The following is a 14,314-nucleotide window of genomic DNA, read 5'->3' as shown; positions in this document are numbered from 1 at the left end:
CGTTGTACGTGAATTATCACAGTAGTGTATATGATGTATGTGAATGATGACAGTAGTGTATGTGATGTACATATGAATGATGACAGTAGTGTATGTGATGTACGTATGTGAATTATGACAGAAGTGTATGTGATGTATGTGACTGATGACAGTAGTGTATGTGATGTACGTGAATTATCACAGAAGTGTATGTGATGTATGTGAATGATGACAGTAGTGTATGTGATATATGTATGTGAATGACAGTAGTGTATGTGATGTACGTATGTGAATGATAACAGTAGTGTATGTGATGTATGTGATTGATGACAGTAGTGTATGTGATGTATGTATGTGAATGATGACAGTAGTGTATGTGATGTACATATGTGAATGAAGACAGTACACGTGTGATGAACGTATGTGAATGATGACAGTAGTGTATACGTTGTACGTGAATTATCACAGTAGTGTATGTGATGTATGTGAATGATGACAGTAGTGTATGTGATGTATGTGAATGATGACAGTAGTGTATGTGATGTATGTACGTGAATTATCACAGTAGTGTTGTGATGTATGTATGTGAATGATGACAGAAGTGTATGTGATGTACATATGAATGACAGTAGTGTATGTGATGTACATGTGAATGATGACAGTAGTGTATGTGATGTATGTGAATGATGACAGTAGTGTATATGATGTACATATGTGAATGATGACGGTAGTGTATGTGATGTACGTGAATGATGACAGTAGTGTATGTGATGTACATGTGAATGATGACAGTAGTGTATGTGATGTATGTGAATGATGACAGTAGAGTATGTGATGTACATATGAATGATGAAAGAAGTGTATGGGATGTACGTATGAATGATGACAGTAGTGTATGTGATGTACGTAAGTGAAAGATTACAGTAGTGTTGTGATGTACATACGTGAATGATTACAGTAGTGTATGTGATGTACATACGTGAATGACGGTAGTGTATGTGATGTATGTGTGTGAATGATGAGGGTAGTGTATGTGATGTATGTGAATGATGACAGTAGTGTATGTGATGTAGGTATGTGAATGATGACAGTAGAGTATGTGATGTACATGTGAATGATGACGGTAGTGTATGTGATATACGTACGTGAATGATGACAGTAGTGTATGTGATGTACATGTGAATGATGACAGTAGTATATGTGATGTACATATGAATGATGAAAGAAGTGTATGGGATGTACGTATGAATGATGACAGTAGTGTATGTGATGTACGTAAGTGAAAGATTACAGTAGTGTTGTGATGTACATACGTGAATGATTACAGTAGTGTATGTGATGTACATACGTGAATGATGACGGTAGTGTATGTGATGTATGTGTGTGAATGATGAGGGTAGTGTATGTGATGTATCTGAATGATGACATCAGTGTATATGATGTAGGTATGTGAATGATGACAGTAGAGTATGTGATGTACATATGAATGATGACAGAAGTGTATGTGATGTACGTATGTGAATGATGACAGTAGTGTATGTGATGTATGTGATTGATGACAGTAGGGTATGTGATGTACATGTGAATGATGACGGTAGTGTATGTGATATACGTACGTGAACGATGACAGTAGTGTTGTGATGTATGTATGTGAATGATGAGAGTAGTGTATATTATGTATGTGAATGATGACAGTAGTGTATGTGATGTACATATGAATGATGACAGAAGTGTATGGGATGTACATATGAATGATGACAGAAGTGTATGTGATGTACGTATGTGAAAGATGACAGCAGTGTATGTGATGTATGTGATTGATGACAGTAGTGTATGTGATGTACGTAGATGAATGATTACAGTAGTGTTGTGATGTACATATGAATGATGACAGAAGTGTATGTGATGTACGTATGAATGATGACAGAACTGTATGTGATGTACGTATGTGAATGATGACAGTAGTGTATGTGATGTATGTGATTGATGACAGTAGTTTATGTGATGTACATATGAATGATGTAAGAAGTGTATGCGTTGTACGTGAATTATCACAGTAGTATATATGATGTATGTGAATGATGAGAGTAGTGTATGTGATGTACATATGTAAATGACGACAGTACGCATGTGATGAACGTATGTGAATGATGACAGTAGTGTATGCGTTGTACGTGAATTATCACAGTAGTGTATGTGATGTATGTGAATGATGACAGTAGTGTATGTGAAGTACATACGTGAATGATGACGATAGTGTATGTGATGTATGTGAATGATGACAGTAGTGTATGTGATGTACATGTGAATGATGACGGTAGTGTATGTGATATACGTACGTGAACGATGAAAGTAGTGTTGTGATGTGTGTATGTGAATGATGAGAGTAGTGTATATTATGTATGTGAATGATGACAGTAGTGTATGTGATGTACATATGAATGATGACAGAAGTGTATGGGATGTACATATGAATGATGACAGAAGTGTATGTGATGTACGTATGTGAAAGATGACAGTAGTGTATGTGATGTATGTGATTGATGACAGTAGTGTATGTGATGTACGTAGATGAATGATTACAGTAGTGTTGTGATGTACATATGAATGATGACAGAAGTGTATGTGATGTACGTATGAATGATGACAGAACTGTATGTGATGTACGTATGTGAATGATGACAGTAGTGTATGTGATGTATGTGATTGACGACAGTAGTTTATGTGATGTACATATGAATGATGTAAGAAGTGTATGCGTTGTACGTGAATTATCACAGTAGTATATATGATGTATGTGAATGATGAGAGTAGTGTATGTGATGTACATATGTAAATGACGACAGGACGCATGTGATGAACGTATGTGAATGATGACAGTAGTGTATGCGTTGTACGTGAATTATCACAGTAGTGTATGTGATGTATGTGAATGATGACAGTAGTGTATGTGAAGTACATACGTGAATGATGACGATGTATGTGAATGATAACAGTAGTTTATGCGTGGTACATGAATTATCACAGTAGTCTATGTGATGTATGTGAATGATGACAGTAGTGTATGTGATATATGTATGTGAATGATGACAGTAGTGTATGTGATGTACAAATGTGAATGATGACGGTAGTGTATGTGATGTATGTGAATGATGACAGTAGTGTATGTGATGTACATATGAATGATGACAGAAGTTTATGTGATGTACGTATGAATGATTACAGCAGTGTTGTGATGTACATACGTGAATGATTTCAGTAGTGTTGTGATGAACGTATGTGAATGATGACAGTAGTGTATGCGTTGTACGTGAATTATCACAGTAGTGTATGTGATGTATGTGAATGATGAAAGTAGTGTATGTGATGTACATACGTGAATGATGACGGTAGTGTATGTGATGTATGTGAATGATGACAGTAGTGTATGCGTTGTACGTGAATTATCACAGTAGTGTATGTGATGTATGTATGTGAATGATTACAGTAGTGTTGTGATGTATGTATGTGAATGATGACAGTAGTGTATGTGATGTACATATGTGAATGATGACGGTAGTGTATGTGATGTACATATGAATGATGACAGAAGTTTATGTGATGTACGTATGAATGATGACAGTAGTGTATGTGATGTACGTGAATGATGACAGTGGTGTATGTGATGTGCGTGAATGATGACAGTAGTGTATGTGATGTGTGATTGATGACAGTAGTGTATGTGATGTATGTATTTGAATGATTACAGTAGTGTTGTGATGTACATACGTGAATGATTACAGTAGTGTGATGTATGTATGTGAATGATGAGAGTAGTGTATGTGATGTACATATGTAAATGACGACAGTACGCATGTGAAGAACGTATGTGAATGATGACAGTAGAGTATGCGTTGTACGTGAATTATCACAGTAGTGTATGTGATGTATGTGAATGATGACAGTAGTGTATGTGATGTACATACGTGAATGATGATGGTAGTGTATGTGATGTATGTATGTGAATGATGACGGTAGTGTATGTGATGTATGTATGTGAATGATTACAGTAGTGTTGTGATGTATGTATGTGAATGATGACGGTAGTGTATGTGATGTACGTATGTGAATGATGACAGTAGTGTATTTGATGTATGTGATTGATGACAGTAGTTTATGTGATGTACATATGAATGATGTAAGAAGTGTATGCGTTGTACGTGAATTATCACAGTAGAATATATGATGTATGTGAATGATGAGAGTAGTGTATGTGATGTACATATGTAAATGACGACAGTACGCATGTGATGAACGTATGTGAATGATGACAGTAGTGTATGCGTTGTACGTGAATTATCACAGTAGTGTATATGATGTATGTGAATGATGACAGTAGTGTATGTGATGTACGTATGAATGATGACAGTAGTGTATGTGATGTACGTATGTGAATTATGACAGAAGTGTATGTGATGTATGTGACTGATGACAGTAGTGTATGTGATGTACGTGAATTATCACAGAAGTGTATGTGATGTATGTGAATGATGACAGTAGTGTATGTGATATATGTATGTGAATGACAGTAGTGTATGTGATGTACGTATGTGAATGATGACAGTAGTGTATGTGATGTATGTGATTGATGACAGTAGTGTATGTGATGTATGTATGTGAATGATGACAGTAGTGTATGTGATGTACATATGTGAATGAAGACAGTACACGTGTGATGAACGTATGTGAATGATGACAGTAGTGTATACGTTGTACGTGAATTATCACAGTAGTGTATGTGATGTATGTGAATGATGACAGTAGTGTATGTGATGTATGTGAATGATGACAGTAGTGTATGTGATGTATGTACATGAATTATCACAGTAGTGTTGTGATGTATGTATGTGAATGATGACAGAAGTGTATGTGATGTACATATGAATGACAGTAGTGTATGTGATGTACATGTGAATGATGACAGTAGTGTATGTGATGTATGTGAATGATGACAGTAGTGTATATGATGTACATATGTGAATGATGACGGTAGTGTATGTGATGTACGTGAATGATGACAGTAGTGTATGTGATGTACATGTGAATGATGACAGTAGTGTATGTGATGTATGTGAATGATGACAGTAGAGTATGTGATGTACATATGAATGATGAAAGAAGTGTATGGGATGTACGTATGAATGATGACAGTAGTGTATGTGATGTACGTAAGTGAAAGATTACAGTAGTGTTGTGATGTACATACGTGAATGATTACAGTAGTGTATGTGATGTACATACGTGAATGACGGTAGTGTATGTGATGTATGTGTGTGAATGATGAGGGTAGTGTATGTGATGTATGTGAATGATGACAGTAGTGTATGTGATGTAGGTATGTGAATGATGACAGTAGAGTATGTGATGTACATGTGAATGATGACGGTAGTGTATGTGATATACGTACGTGAACGATGACAGTAGTGTTGTGATGTATGTATGTGAATGATGAGAGTAGTGTATATGATGTATGTGAATGATGACAGTAGTGTATGTGATGTACATATGAATGATGACAGAAGTGTATGGGATGTACATATGAATGATGACAGAAGTGTATGTGATGTACGTATGTGAAAGATGACAGTAGTGTATGTGATGTATGTGAATGATGACAGTAGTGTATGTGATATATGTATGTGAATGATGACAGTAGTGTATGTGATGTACATATGTGAATGATGACGGTAGTGTATGTGATGTATGTGAATGATGACAGGAGTGTATGTGATGTACATATGTGAATGATGATGGTAGTGTATGTGATGTACGTGAATGATGACAGTAGTGTATGTGATGTACATGTGAATGATGACAGTAGTATATGTGATGTACATATGAATGATGAAAGAAGTGTATGGGATGTACGTATGAATGATGACAGTAGTGTATGTGATGTACGTAAGTGAAAGATTACAGTAGTGTTGTGATGTACATACGTGAATGATTACAGTAGTGTATGTGATGTACATACGTGAATGATGACGGTAGTGTATGTGATGTATGTGTGTGAATGATGAGGGTAGTGTATGTGATGTATCTGAATGATGACATCAGTGTATATGATGTAGGTATGTGAATGATGACAGTAGAGTATGTGATGTACATATGAATGATGACAGAAGTGTATGTGATGTACGTATGTGAATGATGACAGTAGTGTATGTGATGTATGTGATTGATGACAGTAGGGTATGTGATGTACACGTGAATGATGACGGTAGTGTATGTGATATACGTACGTGAACGATGACAGTAGTGTTGTGATGTATGTATGTGAATGATGAGAGTAGTGTATATTATGTATGTGAATGATGACAGTAGTGTATGTGATGTACATATGAATGATGACAGAAGTGTATGGGATGTACATATGAATGATGACAGAAGTGTATGTGATGTACGTATGTGAAAGATGACAGTAGTGTATGTGATGTATGTGATTGATGACAGTAGTGTATGTGATGTACGTAGATGAATGATGAGAGTAGTGTATGTGATGTACATATGTAAATGACGACAGTACGCATGTGATGAACGTATGTGAATGATGACAGTAGTGTATGCGTTGTACGTGAATTATCACAGTAGTGTATGTGATGTATGTGAATGATGACAGTAGTGTATGTGAAGTACATACGTGAATGATGACGATAGTGTATGTGATGTATGTGAATGATGACAGTAGTGTATGTGATGTACATGTGAATGATGACGGTAGTGTATGTGATATACGTACGTGAACGATGAAAGTAGTGTTGTGATGTGTGTATGTGAATGATGAGAGTAGTGTATATTATGTATGTGAATGATGACAGTAGTGTATGTGATGTACATATGAATGATGACAGAAGTGTATGGGATGTACATATGAATGATGACAGAAGTGTATGTGATGTACGTATGTGAAAGATGACAGTAGTGTATGTGATGTATGTGATTGATGACAGTAGTGTATGTGATGTACGTAGATGAATGATTACAGTAGTGTTGTGATGTACATATGAATGATGACAGAAGTGTATGTGATGTACGTATGAATGATGACAGAACTGTATGTGATGTACGTATGTGAATGATGACAGTAGTGTATGTGATGTATGTGATTGACGACAGTAGTTTATGTGATGTACATATGAATGATGTAAGAAGTGTATGCGTTGTACGTGAATTATCACAGTAGTATATATGATGTATGTGAATGATGAGAGTAGTGTATGTGATGTACATATGTAAATGACGACAGGACGCATGTGATGAACGTATGTGAATGATGACAGTAGTGTATGCGTTGTACGTGAATTATCACAGTAGTGTATGTGATGTATGTGAATGATGACAGTAGTGTATGTGAAGTACATACGTGAATGATGACGATGTATGTGAATGATAACAGTAGTGTATGCGTGGTACATGAATTATCACAGTAGTCTATGTGATGTATGTGAATGATGACAGTAGTGTATGTGATATATGTATGTGAATGATGACAGTAGTGTATGTGATGTACAAATGTGAATGATGACGGTAGTGTATGTGATGTATGTGAATGATGACAGTAGTGTATGTGATGTACATATGAATGATGACAGAAGTTTATGTGATGTACGTATGAATGATTACAGCAGTGTTGTGATGTACATACGTGAATGATTTCAGTAGTGTTGTGATGAACGTATGTGAATGATGACAGTAGTGTATGCGTTGTACGTGAATTATCACAGTAGTGTATGTGATGTATGTGAATGATGAAAGTAGTGTATGTGATGTACATACGTGAATGATGACGGTAGTGTATGTGATGTATGTGAATGATGACAGTAGTGTATGCGTTGTACGTGAATTATCACAGTAGTGTATGTGATGTATGTATGTGAATGATTACAGTAGTGTTGTGATGTATGTATGTGAATGATGACAGTAGTGTATGTGATGTACATATGTGAATGATGACGGTAGTGTATGTGATGTACATATGAATGATGACAGAAGTTTATGTGATGTACGTATGAATGATGACAGTAGTGTATGTGATGTACGTGAATGATGACAGTGGTGTATGTGATGTACGTGAATGATGACAGTAGTGTATGTGATGTGTGATTGATGACAGTAGTGTATGTGATGTATGTATTTGAATGATTACAGTAGTGTTGTGATGTACATACGTGAATGATTACAGTAGTGTGATGTATGTATGTGAATGATGAGAGTAGTGTATGTGATGTACATATGTAAATGACGACAGTACGCATGTGAAGAACGTATGTGAATGATGACAGTAGAGTATGCGTTGTACGTGAATTATCACAGTAGTGTATGTGATGTATGTGAATGATGACAGTAGTGTATGTAATGTACATACGTGAATGATGATGGTAGTGTATGTGATGTATGTATGTGAATGATGACGGTAGTGTATGTGATGTATGTATGTGAATGATTACAGTAGTGTTGTGATGTATGTATGTGAATGATGACGGTAGTGTATGTGATGTACGTATGTGAATGATGACAGTAGTGTATTTGATGTATGTGATTGATGACAGTAGTTTATGTGATGTACATATGAATGATCTAAGAAGTGTATGCGTTGTACGTGAATTATCACAGTAGAATATATGATGTATGTGAATGATGAGAGTAGTGTATGTGATGTACATATGTAAATGACGACAGTACGCATGTGATGAACGTATGTGAATGATGACAGTAGTGTATGCGTTGTACGTGAATTATCACAGTAGTGTATATGATGTATGTGAATGATGACAGTAGTGTATGTGATGTACATATGAATGATGACAGTAGTGTATGTGATGTACGTATGTGAATTATGACAGAAGTGTATGTGATGTATGTGACTGATGACAGTAGTGTATGTGATGTACGTGAATTACCACAGAAGTGTATGTGATGTATGTGAATGATGACAGTAGTGTATGTGATATATGTATGTGAATGACAGTAGTGTATGTGATGTACGTATGTGAATGATGACAGTAGTGTATGTGATGTATGTGATTGATGACAGTAGTGTATGTGATGTATGTATGTGAATGATGACAGTAGTATATGTGATGTACATATGTGAATGAAGACAGTACACGTGTGATGAACGTATGTGAATGATGACAGTAGTGTATACGTTGTACGTGAATTATCACTGTAGTGTATGTGATGTATGTGAATGATGACAGTAGTGTATGTGATGTATGTACGTGAATTATCACAGTAGTGTTGTGATGTATGTATGTGAATGATGACAGAAGTGTATGTGATGTACATATGAATGACAGTAGTGTATGTGATGTACATGTGAATGATGACAGTAGTGTATGTGATGTATGTGAATGATGACAGTAGTGTATATGATGTACATATGTGAATGATGACGGTAGTGTATGTGATGTACGTGAATGATGACAGTAGTGTATGTGATGTACATGTGAATGATGACAGTAGTGTATGTGATGTATGTGAATGATGACAGTAGAGTATGTGATGTACATATGAATGATGAAAGAAGTGTATGGGATGTACGTATGAATGATGACAGTAGTGTATGTGATGTACGTAAGTGAAAGATTACAGTAGTGTTGTGATGTACATACGTGAATGATTACAGTAGTGTATGTGATGTACATACGTGAATGACGGTAGTGTATGTGATGTATGTGTGTGAATGATGAGGGTAGTGTATGTGATGTATGTGAATGATGACAGTAGTGTATGTGATGTAGGTATGTGAATGATGACAGTAGAGTATGTGATGTACATGTGAATGATGACGGTAGTGTATGTGATATACGTACGTGAACGATGACAGTGGTGTTGTGATGTATGTATGTGAATGATGAGAGTAGTGTATATGATGTATGTGAATGATGACAGTAGTGTATGTGATGTACATATGAATGATGACAGAAGTGTATGGGATGTACATATGAATGATGACAGAAGTGTATGTGATGTACGTATGTGAATGATGACAGTAGTGTATGTGATGTATGTGATTGATGACAGTAGTGTATGTGATGTACGTAGATGATTACAGTAGTGTTGTGATGTACATATGAATGATGACAGAAGTGTATGTGATGTACGTATGAATGATGACAGAAGTGTATGTGATGTACGTATGTGAATGATGACAGTAGTGTTTGTGATGTATGTGATTGATGACAGTAGTTTATGTGATGTACATATGAATGATGTAAGAAGTGTATGCGTTGTACGTGAATTATCACAGTAGTATATATGATGTATGTGAATGATGAGAGTAGTGTATGTGATGTACATATGAATGATGACAGTAGTGTATGAGATGTACGTATGTGAATTATGACAGAAGTGTATGTGATGTATGTGACTGATGACAGTAGTGTATGTGATGTACGTGAATTATCACAGAAGTGTATGTGATGTATGTGAATGATGACAGTAGTGTATGTGATATATGTATGTGAATGACAGTAGTGTATGTGATGTACGTATGTGAATGATGACAGTAGTGTATGTGATGTATGTGATTGATGACAGTAGTGTATGTGATGTATGTATGTGAATGATGACAGTAGTGTATGTGATGTACATATGTGAATGAAGACAGCACACGTGTGATGAACGTATGTGAATGATGACAGTAGTGTATACGTTGTACGTGAATTATCACAGTAGTGTATGTGATGAATGTGAATGATGACAGTAGTGTATGTGATGTATGTGAATGATGACAGTAGTGTATGTGATGTATGTACGTGAATTATCACAGTAGTGTTGTGATGTATGTATGTGAATGATGACAGTAGTGTATGTGATGTATGTGATTGATGACAGTAGTGTATGTGATGTACGTAGATGAATGATTACAGTTGTGTATGTGATGTATGTGATTGATGACAGTAGTGTATGTGATGTATGTATGTGAATGATGACAGTAGTGTATGTGATGTACATATGTGAATGACGACAGTACGCGTGTGATGAACGTATGTGAATGATGACAGTAGTGTATGCGTTGTACGTGAATTATCACAGTAGTGTATGTGATGTATGTGAATGATGACAGTAGTGTATGTGATGTATGTACGTGAATTATCACAGTAGTGTTGTAATGTATGTATGTGAATGATGACAGAAGTGTATGTGATGTACATATGAATGATGACAGTAGTGTATGTGATGTACATGTGAATGATGACAGTAGTGTATGTGATGTATGTGAATGATGACAGTAGTGTATGTGATGTACATGTGAATGATGACAGTAGTGTATGTGATGTACGTACGTGAATTATCACAGTAGTGTTGTGATGTATGTATGTGAATGATGAAAGAAGTGTATGCGATGTACGTATGAATGATGACAGTAGTGTATGTGATGTATGTAAGTGAAAGATTACAGTAGTGTTGTGATGTACATACGTGAATGATTACAGTAGTGTATGTGATGTACATACGTGAATGATGACAGTAGTGTTGTGATGTATGTATGTGAATGATGAGAGTAGTGTATATTATGTATGTGAATGATGACAGTAGTGTATGTGATGTACATATGAATGATGACAGAAGTGTATGGGATGTACATATGAATGATGACAGAAGTGTATGTGATGTACGTATGTGAAAGATGACAGTAGTGTATGTGATGTATGTGATTGATGACAGTAGTGTATGTGATGTACGTAGATGAATGATTACAGTAGTGTTGTGATGTACATATGAATGATGACAGAAGTGTATGTGATGTACGTATGAATGATGACAGAAGTGTATGTGATGTACGTATGTGAATGATGACAGTAGTGTATGTGATGTATGTGATTGATGACAGTAGTTTATGTGATGTACATATGAATGATGTAAGAAGTGTATGCGTTGTACGTGAATTATCACAGTAGTATATATGATGTATGTGAATGATGAGAGTAGTGTATGTGATGTACATATTTAAATGACGACAGTACGCATGTGATGAACATATGTGAATGATGACAGTAGTGTATGCGTTGTACGTGAATTATCACAGTAGTGTATGTGATGTATGTGAATGATGACAGTAGTGTATGTGAAGTACATACGTGAATGATGACGATAGTGTATGTGATGTATGTGAATGATAACAGTAGTGTATGCGTTGTACATGAATTATGTAAGTACATGAACGATGACAGTAGTGTATGTGATGCATGTGGATGATGCCAGTAGTTTATGTGATGTACGTAAATTATCACAGTAGTGTATGTGATGTACGTATGTGTATGATGACAGTTGTGTTGTGATGTACGTAAGTGATGACAGTAGTGTATGTGATGTACGTACGTGAATGATTACAGTAGTGTTGTGATGTATGTATGTGAATGATGACAGTAGTGTATGTGATGTATGTGAATGATGACAGAAGTGTATGTGATGTACATATGTGAATGACGACAGTACGCATGTGATGAACGTATGTGAATGATGACAGTAGTGTATGTGATGTACGTGGATGATGCCAGTAGTGTATGTGATGTACGTAAATTATCACAGTAGTGTATGTGATGTACGTATGTGTATGATGACAGTAGTGTATCAGATGTATGTGAATGATGACAGTAGTGTATATGATATATGTGAATGATGACAGTAGTGTGTGATGTACATATGAATGATGACAGAAGTGTATGTGATGTACGTATGAATGATGACAGAAGTGTATGTGATGTACGTATGAATGATGACAGTAGTGTATGTGATGTACGTATGTGAATTATGACAGTAGTGTATGTGATGTATGTGACTGATGACAGTAGTGTATGTGATGTACGTGAATTATCACAGTAGTGTATGTGATGTATGTGAATGATGACAGTAGTGTATGTGATATATGTATGTGAATGATGACAGTAGTGTATGTGATGTACATATGTGAATGATGACAGTAGTGTATGTGATGTATGTGATTGATGACAGTAGTGTATGTGATGTATGTATGTGAATGATGACAGTAGTGTATGTGATGTACATATGTGAATGACGACAGTACGCGTGTGATGAACGTATGTGAATGATGACAGTAGTGTATGCATTGTACGTGAATTATCACAGTAGTGTATGTGATGTATGTGAATGATGACAGTAGTGTATGTGATGTATGTACGTGAATTATCACAGTAGTGTTGTGATGTATGTGAATGATGACAGAAGTGTATGTGATGTACATATGAATGATGACAGTAGTGTATGTGATGTACATGTGAATGATGACAGTAGTGTATGTGATGTATGTGAATGATGACAGTGGTGTATGTGATGTACATATGTGAATGATGACGGTAGTGTATGTGATGTACGTGAATGATGACAGTAGTGTATGTGATGTACGTACGTGAATTATCACAGTAGTGTTGTGATGTATGTATGTGAATGATGACAGTAGTGTATGTGATGTACATATAAATGATGAAAGAAGTGTATGCGATGTACGTATGAATGATGACAGTAGTGTATGTGATGTACGTAAGTGAAAGATTACAGTAGTGTTGTGATGTACATACGTGAATGATTACAGTAGTGTATGTGATGTACATACGTGAATGATGACGGTAGTGTATGTGATGTATGTGTGTGAATGATGAGGGTAGTGTATGTGATGTATGTGAATGATGACAGTAGTGTATGTGATGTAGGTATGTGAATGATGACAGTAGAGTATTTGATGTACATGTGAATGATGACGGTAGTGTTTGTGATATACGTACGTGAACGATGACAGTAGTGTTGTGATGTATGTATGTGAATGATGAGAGTAGTGTATATGATGTATGTGAATGATGACAGTAGTGTATGTGATGTACATATGAATGATGACAGAAGTGTATGGGATGTACATATGAATGATGACAGAAGTGTATGGGATGTACATATGAATGATGACAGAAGTGTATGTGATGTACGTATGTGAAAGATGACAGTAGTGTATGTGATGTATGTGATTGATGACAGTAGTGTATGTGATGTACGTAGATGAATGATTACAGTAGTGTTGTGATGTACATATGAATGATGACAGAAGTGTATGTGATGTACGTATGAATGATGACAGAACTGTATGTGATGTACGTATGTGAATGATGACAGTAGTGTATGTGATGTATGTGATTGATGACAGTAGTTTATGTGATGTACATATGAATGATGTAAGTGTATGCGTTGTACGTGAATTATCACAGTAGTATATATGATGTATGTGAATGATGAGAGTAGTGTATGTGATGTACATATGTAAATGACGACAGTACGCATGTGA

The 14,314-nt window shown here is 35.8% G+C and overlaps 1 protein-coding gene across 4 annotated transcripts in view; it reads right to left on the bottom strand.

The window, feature by feature from the left end:
- LOC113568374 (NACHT, LRR and PYD domains-containing protein 3-like) overlaps positions 1–14,314 on the bottom strand; it is a 75,067-nt gene that overhangs the window by 56,293 nt on the left and 4,460 nt on the right. The window lies entirely within an intron of this gene.

This window comes from Electrophorus electricus, chromosome 1 (genome assembly GCF_041902795.1).
Source record: "Electrophorus electricus isolate QZ-2024a chromosome 1, ASM4190279v1, whole genome shotgun sequence".
In the NCBI taxonomy this organism is placed as follows: Eukaryota; Metazoa; Chordata; class Actinopteri; order Gymnotiformes; family Gymnotidae; genus Electrophorus; species Electrophorus electricus.
Note: the sequence above shows the minus strand (reverse complement) of the source record. Positions and strands in the feature narration are given on the sequence as shown.